This window comes from Protopterus annectens, chromosome 1.part0 (assembly GCF_019279795.1).
Source record: "Protopterus annectens isolate FY-2018-M chromosome 1.part0, PAN1.0, whole genome shotgun sequence".
Classification (NCBI taxonomy): Eukaryota; Metazoa; Chordata; order Ceratodontiformes; family Protopteridae; genus Protopterus; species Protopterus annectens.
In genome coordinates this window covers 1,497,659,548-1,497,671,978 of record NC_056725.1, presented here as the reverse complement: position 1 = coordinate 1,497,671,978, position 12,431 = coordinate 1,497,659,548, and positions in this window count along the sequence as shown.

Here is a 12,431-nt window from a genome sequence, read left to right as displayed (position 1 = left end):
GAATAATTACTACCCTGCCTGGTGGCACAGCCTTAGCAGCCTATCTGCATAGGCTTGCTGATTCACAGCACGGACACCTGCAGTTGTGAAGTAAATGAAGGGATATTGAGACATACATATCTATTATATAGACTAAATTAGCATGTCTTACAGACTTCATTCCATGGCTACCTACTCAGTGGTGGGGCATCTTGCATGTCACGGGCCTCCTGTATCCATTGGTTCAGTAGGTTCTGCTTTTGTCTCTTCAGGTCTGCATGGTAGTGACGGACCTGCTCAACAGTCCGAGAGATGCCTGTGGCACTGGTGAGATCATGAGCTAACCAGTTCCAAGCCTCTGCTTTGTACTTCATCCCTTGGAACTGGCCTTGCAGGAGTCTAGACTCATGATGGTGGACAAGGAACCAAACCATGTATTTTGACTCCTAGATGCCCCAGCATTGCGCTCGAAAGTGAGTACCCTCTCCAGCACTAGCCATTCTAACTGCAGATGGGAGCTACAATCAGTTATGGTGCGTATTCCCACCTATGGAGCTTAAATATGCCACATTTCCCGCATTTTTTTGTGATTGGCCATTTTTGAAATTTCTTGGCTGACTGCAGACCTGTTTAGCAATGGTTAATCTTCCATTCATAAGTATATGTCTGCTAACAGTGCAAGCTTATCTAAGCTGTCATGGCTTAGTGGTTCAGTACTTTGATTATGGTGCACAGTGTCCCGGGTTTGAACCTTGTCATTGCTTTTTATTTTACTACTGTCCAGACAGGCTAGGGGGTGTGGCTGTGTTTAGGTGACTTTGCTCTACATTGCTCCAAGTTGCCTTACGGTGTACTGGTTAGCACGGTGCACAGCTCTGCGCAAACTTATTGCACTAGGTAAAGCGCTGCTTAGCTATGGGCAACTATATTGTGCTGGTAAAGTGCCTCTTAACTTCGAGCAACTACATTGCGCTGGGTAAAGCACCATTTAACAACGGGCAACTATATTGTGCTGGGTAAGATGCCACTTAACTACGGGCAACTATATTGCGCTGGGTGAAGCGCTGCTTAAGTACGGGCAATTAGATGTCAGGATCCTTATTATATTTATATATATACATTTAGTTCACTGACACATAGGCCATTTCAATGCATTTTAGTAAAATTATATTCATATATCTCAGGAATTATTTCATATACTAATTTAAAACATAAAGTAGAAAGAGGAGTGGTGATACTCGAACCGTGAATGCTTCCTTTTTGGGCAAAGTTTCTACCACTACACTATTTGGCTTACTTCGCATAAACATTTCTTATTATGCTCTTCAATGTCGAAATTGCTAACTGTGACTAAGCAATGGGCACACCCGTGCAAACACGCACAAATACGGGCAGCTATATCGGGAATTATAAAAAAAAATAAACATTTTACAATTACAAAGGGGTTCAGTATGTGGGGATGTGTAGTGTTGGATATGTAGACATTTGAGCGGACTCACTCGTGTGTGTTGACATTTCACAATTCAGACAATTGCAGGGACATGGACCTTTGGACTGCTCGGTGGCCAGACACACTCCCTGCCTTCCTGCACATTCCTTGTTAGACTTGGAGTAGAGTCAGCATGCCCTCATGAATATGCATGGCATGCTGACATCATAGCATTCAACTGCAGTTTCTGTGTAAGAGTTATTTACTCTTACACGGAGGATTCTTGAATCCTCTTCGCTATATCTCTAGCTTTAGAGAGTGCAGTGACAACTTCTTTTCTGATATCAGTCAATGGAATCATAAGGGGAATTTCATCAGACGTGATTGGAGGTGATAGATGGGTGAAATTTTCATTGAATGTAAAGGCCAGCAAGGTTGCAATGTCTTCTGCTTGAATATAAGCACTGTCTTCTTCAGACAACTCAGCACGTTTTTGAGTGTTTCCCTTAACATTTCTAACCTAACTAAAAAATACTTTACAGTTATCCTTTGCATAGAAGGCTATTTTAGTCTCCTATTAAGCTTTTGCAGATCTGGTTTGTTTCCGGATTTGTCTGTTGATACTAATGTGGGATTTTTTTTCCATTGAGCACTCTCCTGCTTAGTTTTAGACAGAAATGTCTGCCTTCTGTTGTAATGTGTGCTTATGACTGAGATTCTGTTAAATCGGCCATCTGTCCTGTGTTGGGCTGAATGCCCTCCCTGTACCTTCAGGTATATTGAGTGTTTCACATTGTACTCAGTGGGGATCCTGTAACTAACAATGATATGGTAGGAGGCTTTGCCAACAGTCAGAATGGACATGGAGTAGCTCAGTTTCCATATTTTCTTTTTCTATGTCGCTTGGAGGCTGGTGGGCCTAGTGAGCAGAAGGGTGTCTGACTTTATCTTTCTGTGTTTGTCTTAGCTTCCTTCTTAGTCATCTAGTATTCCTTCCTGGCCTAGTCTTTGTTTTCCATGTCCCACTTTGGTTTTGCACTCCTCCGTTCTTTTGATGACTTCCCTGACTTCCTCAGTAACATTTCTTTAAGTACCTTATTTCTATCGCTTGCTTGGCCAAATATCTGTTCTGTAATCATCCCACATGCTGTTTGGAGCTGCTTCCATTCTTCTTCGACTAAGTCTGTTTCCTCATCTATTTGTGTTGGGGTACTTGCGCGCTGAGTACTTTCTTGTTCATTCTCCCCTTTTAATTGTCCTTCATTTCATTTTGATTTTGGGTGATTTTCATTCAGCATTATTTGGGGAAAGACCCCACAGAAGCCACAAATGAATAGTAGATAATACAGGATATAATCACCATTGGCCAGAGGTCCAAGATTGAACCTTGTACCTTGTGCATGGGAGAAGTGAATACCTTAATCACTTGTTCGGCTATCTGGTTCCTTTCTTGGCAAAAAAAAACATGTATACCTTCAATCTGTAAAGCTCTTTCCAGTGGTGAGAATCAAATATTGCACCTTGTGATTGAAAGGCATACACACTAACCACTGTACCACTTGACCTTTTTGATGAAAATATTTAAATATTCTCCTTGCTTATTAGTCTAGTCAGCCTTATGGGTCAGTAGTTTCCTGGGTCTATTGATGGCCCAACTCTGTGCAAAGGGATGACTGTTGCTGTCCTCCACTCTACTGGAGCAAAGCCTGCCTAGAGAGTGTTGTTAAATAGAGAACTGAATTGGTGTGCTAGGTCATGCTTCAGCTATTTAATAGGCACCCTGGGATTTCATAAGCGTTCATAGATGCTGTATCTCTAGCTTTAGAGAGTGCAGTGATGACTTCTTTTCTGATATCAGGCAATGGAATCATAGGGGGAATTTCATCAGAAGTGACCGGAGGTGATAAACTGGTGAAATTTTCATTGAATGAAAAGGCCAGCAAGTTTGCAATGTCTTTTGCTTGAATATAAGCACTGTCTTCTTCAGACAACTCAGCACGTTTTTGAGTGTTTCCCTTAACATTTCTAACCTAACTAAAAATACTTTACAGTTATCCTTTGGGTAGAAGGCTATTTTAGTCTCCTATTAAGCTTTTGCAGATCTGATTTGCTTCTGGATTTGTCTGTTGATACTAATGTGGGATTTTTTTTCCATTGAGCACTCTCCTGCTTAGTTTTAGACAGAAATGTCTGCCTTCTGTTGTATTGTGTGTTTATGACTGAGATCCTGTTAAATCGGCCATCTGTCCTGTGCTGGGCTGAATGCCCACCCTGTACCTTCTGGTATACTGATTGTTTCTCATCGTACTCAGTGGGGATCCTGTAACTAACAATGATATGGTAGGAGGCTTTGCCAATGGTCAGGCTGGACATGGAGTAGCTCAGTTTCCATGTTTTTCTTTTTCTATGTAGCTTGGAGGCTGGTGGGCCTAGTGAGCAGAAGGGTGTCTGACTTTATCTTTCTGTGTTTGTCTTTTTGCCAAGTACTGAGGTCATTTTCTAGAAGCTGGTAGAACTCCATTCTTAGCCATCTAGTATTCCTTCCTGGCCTAGTCTTTCTTTTCCATGTCCCACTTTGTCCTGCACTCCTCCTTTCTTTTGATGACTTCCATGACTTCCTCAGTAACATTTCTTTAAGTACCTTATTTCTATTGCTTGCTTGGCCACATATCTGTTCTGTAATCATCCCACATGCTGTTTGGAGCTGCTTCCATTCTTCTTCGACTAAGTCTGTTTCCTTCTCTATTTGTCTTGTGGTACTTGAGCGCTGTGTACTTTCTTGTTCATTCTCCCCTTTTAATTGTCTTCCATTTATGGGTGAGTTTCAGATGGAAACATTCAGCATTATTTGGGGGAAAGACCCCCCACAGAAGCACAAGTAGATAATGCAAATGCTGGAGATAATGTATTGGCTGGAGGTCAGGATCAAACCTTGTACCTTGTGCATGGGAGGCGAATACCTTAATCACTTTGCTATCTGGTCTCTCTCCCTCTCCGGGCAAAAAAAAATGCATACCTTCATTCTGTAAAGCTCTTTCCCGTGGTGAGAATCAATCATTTCACTTTGTGATTGAAAGGCATACACACTAACCACTGTACCATTTGACCTTTCAGGTGAAAGCTCTTTAAAAAAGGGGTTTTCAGCCTCATGATTCTCCTTGCTTATCAGTCTAGTCAGCCTTATGGGTCAGTAGTTTCTTTGGTCTATTGATGGCCCACCTCTGTGCAAAAGGATGACTGTTGCTGTCCTCCACTCTACAATGGTGTGTGCGTGTGTGTGTGTGTGTGTGGGTGTGTGTGTGTGTGTGTGGCGTGTGTGTCTTGTAAGTGTGCGCAGGTGTGTGTGTGTGTGTGTGTGTGTGTGTGTGTGTGTGTGTGTGTGTGTGTGTGTGTGTGTGTGTGTGTGTGTCTGCTTTAGTGAGGAGTGTATTTGTGTGCATGTGTGCATGTGTTCATGTGTTCATGTGTGCATGTGTTCATGTGTTCATCTGTGCATGTGTTCATGTGTTCTGACATCATGTACAGGTCTTAAAGTGTGTTTCCTGTTTTACTTTCACAGATGCTGAGGTTGGGCTGGTTCAATGCAGCAGGGAACCTGATGTCACTGACACAAATAGTGATAATGAAGATAGGTGTGTTGAGGCACAGGCATGTTTGTCAGGGTCTGTTGTTGGGCCACCAGTTGACAGTACCCAAGTCTCCACCCCATCCATGCACACAGTCATACTGCCTGTACATCCATCATCACCAATGTCCTTAGCAGAGGGACAGTGTACAGTCGGCAATGGCCAGGACAGTGTGGTATATATGGCACATGCATCAGGACACAGCAGCCATAACCAGATGTCTGGAATGGTACCACATAGGCAGATGTCCAGGGGTTCTCGTCAGAGCACTGCTGGTCATCATGCCCCTGGCAGATGTGCCACAACACTTACAACCGCACGCATATTCCAGGCTGTCATGGAGGCACAGGCACATATGAAGCGGTACACCAGACAGGGACTAAGGGCACAGAGGGCTCATAACACCTCTTTAAATGACAGTATCCATGACCTAGCAGGTGCCATCCATAATTACACTGAGGTCATTGATAGACGTTGGGGTGAGACATTAAATGACCTCCACATTGTCATGTCCACGTGTCAGGACAGTGCAGGACAGTTGAGACGTTGACATGGATGTATGCCAGCAACATCTTCAGCGGGCAGTCGCCGTGGACGTCCATCAAGTCATAGCCGCTCCCATAGTTCCAGTACCACCCCCAGCAATGTTGAGGGTGGGCTGTCCATAGACCATCCTAGAAGACCACGTGCACATGGCTCTGGCCAGTCCCAGCAGGGACCTGGATCCAGTGTACATATGTCAACCTCTGAGGATAGTACCCAGTCTGGATTAGTACCTGATACTGTCTGTAGCACCCCTGCCAGGCACAGGTCTCATAGCCATGGCCAGAGATGGTGATCTGTAAAGTCTGCCAGGTACAGTCTGTAGCTGTCCCACAAATTCCCAAGTATTGCAGCCACATGGTGGAACTGTGTGCATGCAGACACACACACATATACCAGACACCTAGGGCAAACACATACCCACACACATTACATCCACATTGGCCCATAACTGTATTCTTGGCCCTCACACACACAATCACACACACATGTCGATTGTATGGCTCAATGTAGGCCTCTGGCAAACCAACAATGCACCCTGTGCATATGATGAAACCTGTGTCACCTCCTGTCATCTGTAACATTGATGCAGGAACAGGCTAACATGGTGCTGATGCACAGGGTGACTTTATAACAGAATAGAAATGTTAGCATGTTGTCAGCAGTAAAGTGTAATGATATCCTTGAAGGTGTAGCTGAGCAGGCATGATGCATTAAAGCTATAATTGTCAATGTAGTATTGTTTACACCAGTGTTTAATCCAATTGTGTATTGTCTGCCCATGTGCCACTTGGCTGATGTGTGTAGTTTTTTCAGCATGTGTTAGAGAGTGGACAGTAAGTGTGGGATGTGTGCAGCACAGATTTGCAGGTGTACATTTGTGAACATGGTTGAGGTGCACTGTCTGCATGTACGTGCATATTGGACACATGGGCAGGGTGACATGCCCTGTATTAGACAGTGTTAACACTCCATAGTTTCTATTGGTGGCCAGTATGCATTGTACCAGACACATTTTGGAACTTGAGTACATGGGTGTGTATGATACGGTTTGATACTGTGCTGTGGGTGATACTGTTACTATCTGTCATTGGTTTGCATTCTGGTAGTATACATAACCTCAACAGCCTGACCATAAACAATTGTTAGATGATGTCTTGACAACTGACACACAGATGTAGGACACACAGTAACATTTGCAGCCTTCAAGTACTATTCTATGCCAGTAACCAGTGGTATTCCCCCTTCACTCAGTCCTGGGACCACTCCTGTTTGGCATATAGCTTTCTTAGGTACAAGCAAACACAGTAGGGATATGTCTGGCCACGTTTGGCAATGCATACTGTGGGCTATAATGCATTCTCCAGATGACACACACATCCTCCAAAAGGGTATCATACAGACAGATACCTGGTGTCAAACCCATGCCGTAAACTATAAGCCAAATAAAGCATAGTCATCCACTTTTGCAAAACATAGTATCCCCAGAGTACCACATAGGTAGTAGCCCCCAAAATGTTGAACAGGTACCAGTGCATACATAGAGCCATGTGTTACGTCATCTCTCCTTTGATAATCACATTTCCAAAGAGTTTTGGAAATCCCTCTGTGGATCTCATTAGCAATAAGGGGTCTGCATGCATATCCACAAAGGTTGTTGCACACCTATAATAAATAGCCATCTTTGACAGACTTTGCTGCTTTTGAACAGGTTTCAAATATACCTCAGGCATAAACCCTCACTCGCACTATTCAATAAAAACTGTAATGAGTGTATGTGAAACAGATGAAGTAGGCCAGGGATCACTGCAGTGGCTAGGCTTGTCACAAGCATACAGATGTGACCTAAGGTCTGGAAAGTAGGGATATGTCTGGCAAAGATAACAGATGTGTTCATGGAGAAAACAGGGTTCCCACCTATGAAATAATTGAGGTCACATGTATGTATATGTATTTGCCACACAGCTACCTGACATGTGTAATGCACATACTGTTGTCATTGTGATATGTCATACAGTAGTAAAAGCAAACCCACATCACATTGACCAACAGTGTCACACACGAGGAGCACACACAAACACACACACAGTTACCAAGTGCAGGATTCAAACCCCTACCTAAGTACTTTATGATACTGGAGCAGTACATATTAACACGATGCACTTTACACATTACTAGAAGTTCTCCTTTCCACAGGGATATTTGTAGGATGGTGACATCATCAGACTTGACAAAGATGAGTATACCACTTTTAAGGTGTTTCAGTAGTCTTCAAAGAGGTTGGTCTTTTCCAAGGAGACACACACACAGACACACACACACACACACACACACACACACACACACACACACACACACACACACACACACACACACACACACTCTCATACAGTTGGCAAGTGCAGGATTCAAATTCCTACCTAACTACTTTATAATACTAGAGAAGTACGTATTCACACGACACGCTATATACACTACTGGGAGTTCTATATTCCACAGGTATATTTGTAGGATGGTGACATCATCAGACTTGACAAAGATGAGTATACCACTTTTAAGGTGTTTCAGTAGTCTTCAAAAAGGTTGCTCCTGTCCAAGGAGACACACACACGCTCATACAGTTAACAAGTACAGGATTCAAACTCCTCCCTAATTGTTTTATGATACTAGAGGAGTACGCATTAACACAACACGCTACACCCATTACTGGATGCTCTTTTTTCCAAAGGTATTTTTTAGGATGGTGACATCATCAGACTTAACAAAGATGAGTATACCACTTTTAAGGTGTTTCAGTAGTGTTCAAAAAGGCTGCTCCTCTCCAAGGAGACACACGCCCTCATACAGTTGGCAAGTGCTGGATTCAAACCCCTACCTAATTACTTTATGATACTAAAATGGTATGCATTAACAGAACTCGCTATTTACATTAGTGGGAGCTTTTCTTTCCACAGGTATATTTGTAGGATGATGACATCATCAGACTTGACAAAGATGAGTATATCATTTTTAAGGTGTTTCAGTAGTCTTCAAAAAGGTTACTCCTCTCCAAGGAGATATACAACCTCATATAGTTAGCAAATGCAGAATTCAAACCCCCACCTAACTACTTTATGATACTAGAGCAGTACGCATTAACATGACCCTCTATACACACTACTGGGAGCTCTCCTTTCCACAGGTATATTTGTAGGATGGTGACATCATCAGACTAGACAAAGTGGGTTACATTAGGAGACATTAGGTAGGTTACATAGAAGGAATTTCTAAACACTTTGGCGATGTGATCATCAAAGGAGAGTTTACTATCTACCTGGGTCCCCAGGTCCATAATTACATTCTCCATACATACTGTATTACCACCTATGTGGTAATTTGTGTGCACTATGTTTTATCCAAAGGAGATGACTATGCATTTTTTGGCAATCTGCTTGAGGACATTGTTTTGACACCAGGTATCTGTCTCTGTAAGACCCTTCTGAAGGATGTCTGTGTCAGCTGTAGAGTTGATTATGGACCACAGTTAGCAGTCATCTGCAAACTTTTTCAGCCATACTCCTCCCGTGCTTGCCTGTCCCTCTGTACAGTATCTACTGAACAGGTGGTGTCCCAGGACCAAGACTTGTGGGATTCCATTTGTGACTGGTTTATAGTTGGACATGGCTCCTGCAACTCTGAACATGTGTGTTTGATCTGTGAGCCAGTTGGCCACCCATCCTGTGACATAGGTGTTAATGTTCAAGCTGGTAATCTTGTCCATGATGCCAGAGTGGGGAATGGTGTCAAAGGCCTTAGTGAGGTCCAGGTGGGCGGTGTGGACTACTTTCACCTCTATCTGTGTCCTTGGTAACTGTTTCAAAGAAGTCAACTAGGTTTAGGAGGCAGGATCTGCCTTTAACAAAGCCAAGTTGTGTAGAGTCCAGTGTCTGGAGGTTCCCAATGTCTCTGTTTATGGGTTCCATGATAATTTGCTCCATAGCTTTGCGGACCAGGCTGAGTAGGCCTATAGGGCAATAGTTTCCAGGTTCTGTTGTGGCACCACCTTTGTGGAGCTGGATGACTGTTGCTGTATGCCATTCTTTGGGTACATAGCCTGTGGTAAGGTTGAGTCTGGACAGTGAATGTAGGTGAGGGTGTAGTTCCTTTTGGGGCTGGTGTAAGACGCAGCCTGGGACACCATCCAGTCCCATTGATGCTGTGTTCTTAGCTTTGGAGGGGGCTGTTTTTACCTGCATGTCCATGAAGTCTGAGGCTCTGCATTCTTCTGGGATGGACACAGGCCCTTTTGGGGGTGATGGGGGGGTTTGCACTGAACTTGTCCACCAGGATGTGGGCAATGTCAGTTGGTTCAGTGTATTTTTTGCCATTTTGCAGTAGCTGACAGCATATTTGAGAGTCGCCATCTAAATGTTTGGTATAGCTAATGAAGGCTTTGTGATTGCTATTCTTACATTCCTTGGCAATTTGTCTTTAGAAACTGGCCTTGGATTATTTTATGAGCGATCATTGTTTCTTCCTAATAATGATCAGTGATGCCTTTCCTTTTGTGAAGTTTGCTCTATCATGTGTGCATTTCCTCCTTCTGTTGTATAGCTTATTTATGGGCAACGACCAAAAGATTAGTTTCTTATTTTTGGAGGAGTGCATCTTGGTTTTATTTGGGATGTCTTGAGCCATGCATCCCTGTAGAGGCTCATAGAATGCACTTGTAAATGATTCTGCAGATTGTATAGCATTATCCTATAGCAAGGGGACTTTGGAACTTTCCACTTTGGTCTTGAGAAGTGTGCAGTTTGCTTTTGAAAATTTCTTCACAGTGGTTTCCTTGACTGGGGGGGGAGCGGGATGTGGATGTCCAGTGTGATTACTTTATGATCTGATATTACCAGCGAGGGGTTTATCTCTGTTGTGGAACACTGGTACCCCATGTTGGTGATGATCAGGTCCAGTATGTTGTCACCTCTAGTGGATGTGGTGACCAGCTGTTCCAGGGCATTTGAGTTTTTAAACTTTAGGAAGAATTGGGCAAAGGACGTTGTACACAAGTAATTCTCCCAGTCAATGTTTGGGTAGTTGTAATCTCCTCATATAATGGTGTTTGGTAGGACTTTTATATTTTCCACTGTTCTCAGGAATACTGAGTGAGGTTCCTGAGACAAGCTATGTTATCTGTAGCATGCTACAATCTGATAAGCAGCTTTGACAATGTTAGTTGCACTTACATGATCTTCAAGGCCTCATGCTGTGCCACTAACCTGAAGGTGTGGGTATCCATAAGGTAAATGGATACACCCCTTCCTTTTGTATTTCACTCTGGGTTTTGGGGCTGAAGATCAGAGGGATTGTGAGTGTTTTACGTGGAGCATGTCCAACAGCTCTGTGTTTGACATAGCTTTGATTGTTAGGCAGAGATCACCTCTGAGTAGGCGATATGCGAGAGTGTACAGCTAGAGCATTTTGAGACGGTCTGTGTATGGCATGTATTTCAGGCCGCTAATGCTCTTTGTGAGGTATTTCTGCAGGCTTTCCAGTTGTAGATGTCTTGTGAGTTACATAGCAAAAGGGGCGTTGTACTCTATTATGGATCTAGTGAGTGATAAGTAGAGGGGAACAATGTCCTCTTCTATTCTGCATGAGACACCTTTTGTGATGAGGTGTGCCACATAGAAGGATTTTCTGACTACTGTGGGGATGTGATTATCACAGGTGTGTCCACTGTCCACCTGTGAGCCAAGGTCTTTATCACACTTTCAGTGTTAAATATACTACTGCCTATGTTGTAGTTCATGGCTACAGAGTTTTTACCAAAGGGGAAGACAATGCACTTTTTGGCATTGAGCTTGAGGCCATGGCTTTGACACCAAGCATCTGTCTCAGTGAAGCTCATTTGTAGGATGTCCACATCTTTACTAGTTTCAATTATGGCTCCTAGTTTGCAGTCATCTGGAACATTAACCACAGACCTTCAATGTTAAAGTTTACTTCAGGGAAGTAGATACCAAACAGGACAGGATCCAGGACTGAACCCTGTGGTACTGCACTTGTCACTAGTCCAAAGTTGTACTTGGAGTCTGCTACTTTCGCAGTATGTGTTCTGTCAGTGAGTCAGTTGGCAACCCATCTTGTGACATAGCAATTTATATCTAGTTTAGTGGGTTTATCTATAATTCCAGAGTGGAGGATGGTGTTGAAAGCCATGGCAAGATCTACATAGGCTGTGTGAACCACCTTACCCTTGTCTACGGTTCTGGTGACTGCTTCAATGACGTCTATCAGGTTTAGAAGTAATGATCTGCATTTTACAAACCCAACATAGTTTTGGTCCAGAGTTTGGAGATTACCAATGTCTTTTTTTATAAGTTATATGATGATACATTCCATGGCCTTGCAGAGCAGGCTCATCAGGCTAATGGGGCACTAGTTCCTGGGGTCCGTGGGTTCTCCACCCTTGTGTAGTGGGATAACTGTCACTGTGTGCCATTCAGCAGGCACAAAGCCTGAGGTGAGGCTATGACTGAACATGGTACGTCGGTGTGGTGTCTGTTCATTCTGTAGTTTGTGTAGAACACAGCCTGGGAAGTTATCTGGTCCCATGGATGCTGTGTTCCTGGCTTTGGAGAGTGTTTTTTACCTGTGCAGCCATGATGACAGCAACTTTGCAGTCTTCCGTTATAGAGATGTGCTCTTTCATGGGTGAGAGGGGGGTAAAGTTAGCACTGATCCTATCTGCCAGGATGTTGGCAATATCAGTTGGGTCTGTATATTTAGTGCCATTGTGCTGTAACTCAGCAGATCTGAGTGCTGCCATTGAGATTCTTAACATAGCTATAGAATGCTTTGTGGTTGTCTTTAGA